Consider the following 2,854-nt stretch of genomic DNA (forward strand, 5'->3'; position numbering starts at 1 on the left):
GTCTCCACATACCGCAGCACGCGACATAGCTTTGCAGTCGATAAGTACACCCGTTTCAGAGAGAAGAGCGGCCAATGTGACGATCTGGCTTTAAGTCGATTCGATAACAAATGACGAAAACGGACGGATTTCTCAGGTTTTTACTACATATGAACACTTTTCACATTCTCACGTGCAACTCGGCTGCTAGTCCTCCTTTCATGCAGAGTCTTAAGGTCCTAGCTCATGTCCAAGGCACTAAAGCCAGCTAAAAAGTCAATAATCGATATCTAAAACTTGAATTGTACTATTTCTTACTGGCTATTACATCAACTTAGAAGGTTCATCTGTGTTCTACTATGGTGCTTTTAGTGTCTCCACATACCGCAGTACGCGACATAGCTTTGCAGACGATAAGTACAACCGTTTCAGAGAGAAGAGCGGCCAATATGATGATCTGGCTTTAAGTCGATTCGATAACAAATGACGAAAACGGACGGATTTCTCAGGTTTTTACTACATATGAAGACTTTTCACATTCTCCCGTGCAACTCGGCTGCTAGTCCTCCTTTCATGCAGAATCGTAAGGTCCTAGCTCATGTCCAAGGCACCAAAGCCAGCTAAAAAGTCAATAATCGATACCTAAAACTTGAATTGTACTACTTCTTACTGGATATTACATTAACTTAGAAGCTTCATCTGTGTTCTACTATGGTGCTTTTAGTGTCTCCGCATACCGCAGCACGCGACATAACTTAGTAGACGATAAGTACAACCGTTTCCGAGAGCAGAGCGGCCAATGTGGCGATCTGGCTTTAAGTCGATTCGATAACAAATGACGAAAACGGACGGATTTCTCAGGTTTTTATTACATATGAACACTTTTCACATTCTCCCGTGCAACTCGGCTGCTAGTCCTCCTTTCATGCAGAATCTTAAGGTCCTAGCTCATGTCCAAGGCACCAAAGCCAGCTAAAAAGTCAATAATCGATACCTAAAACTTGAATTGTACTACTTCTTACTGGCTATTACATCAACTTAGATGCTTCATCTGTGTTCTACTATGGTAATTTTAGTGTCTCCACATACCGCCACACGCGACATAGCTTTGCAGTCGATAAGTACACCCGTTTCAGAGAGAAGAGCGGCCAATGTGACGATCTGGCTTTAAGTCGATTCGATAACAAATGTCGAAAACGGACGGATTTCTCAGGTTTTTACTACACATGAACACTTTTCACATTCTCCCCTGCAACTCGGCTGCTAGTCCTCCTTTCATGCAGAATCTTACGGTCCTAGCTCATGTCCAAGGCACTAAAGCCAGCTAAAAAGTCAATAATCGATATCTAAAACTTGAATTGTACTATTTCTTACTGGCTATTACATCAACTTAGAAGGTTCATCTGTGTTCTACTATGGTGCTTTTAGTGTCTCCACATACCGCAGTACGCGACATAGCTTTGCAGACGATAAGTACAACCGTTTCAGAGAGAAGAGCGGCCAATGTGATGATCTGGCTTTAAGTCGATTCGATAACAAATGACGAAATCGGACGGATTTCTCAGGTTTTTACTACATATGAAGACTTTTCACATTCTCCCGTGCAACTCGGTTGCTAGTCCTCCTTTCATGCAGAATCGTAAGGTCCTAGCTCATGTCCAAGGCACCAAAGCCAGCTAAAAAGTCAATAATCGATACCTAAAACTTGAATTGTACTACTTCTTACTGGCTATTACATTAACTTAGAAGCTTCATCTGTGTGCTTTTAGTGTCTCCGCATACCGCAGCACGCGACATAACTTAGTAGACGATAAGTACAACCGTCTCAGAGAGAAGAGCGGCCAATGTGACGATCTGGCTTTAAGTCGATTCGATAACAAATGACGAAAACGGACGGATTTCTCAGGTTTTTATTACATATGAACACTTTTCACATTCTCCCGTGCAACTCGGCTGCTAGTCCTCCTTTCATGCAGAATCTTAAGGTCCTATCTCATGTCCAAGGCACCAAAGCCAGCTAAAAAGTCAATAATCGATAACCAAAACTTGAATTGTACTACTTCTTACTGGCTATTACATTAACTTAGAAGCTTCATCTGTGTTCTACTATGGTGCTTTTAGTGTCTCCGCATACCACAGCACGCGACATAGCTTAGTAGACGATAAGTACAACCGTTTCAGAGAGAAGAGCGGCCAATGTGACGATCTCCGCTTTAAGTCGATTCGATAACAAATGACGAAAACGAACGAATTTCTCAGGTTTTTACTACATATGAACACTTTTCACATTCTCCCGTGCAACTCGGCTGCTAGTCCTCCTTTCATGCAGAATCTTAAGGTCCTAGCTCATGTCCAAGGCACCAAAGCCAGCTAAAAAGTCAATAATAGATACCTAAAACTTGAAGCAGCACGCGACATAACTTAGTAGACGATAAGTACAACCGTTTCAGAGAGAAGAGCGCCCAATGTGGCGATCTGGCTTTAAGTCGATTCGATAACAAATGACGAAAACGGACGGATTTCTCAGGTTTTTACTACATATGAACACTTTTCACATTCTCCCGTGCAACTCGGCTGTCAGTCCTCCTTTCATGCAGAATCTTAAGGTCCTAGCTCATGTCCAAGGCACCAAAGCCAGCTAAAAAGTCAATAATCGATACCTAAAACTTGAATTGGACTACTTCTTACTGGCTATTACATCAACTTAGAAGCTTCATCTGTGTTGTACTATGGTGCTTTTCCTGTTTCCGCCTACGGCAACACGCGACATAGCTTTGCAGACGATAAGTACAACCGTTTCCGAGAGCAGAGCGGCCAATGTGACGATCTGGCTTTAAGTCGATTCGATAACAAATTACGTAAACGTACGGATTTC

Source organism: Schistocerca gregaria, unplaced genomic scaffold (genome assembly GCF_023897955.1).
Source record: "Schistocerca gregaria isolate iqSchGreg1 unplaced genomic scaffold, iqSchGreg1.2 ptg000227l, whole genome shotgun sequence".
Classification (NCBI taxonomy): domain Eukaryota; kingdom Metazoa; phylum Arthropoda; class Insecta; order Orthoptera; family Acrididae; genus Schistocerca; species Schistocerca gregaria.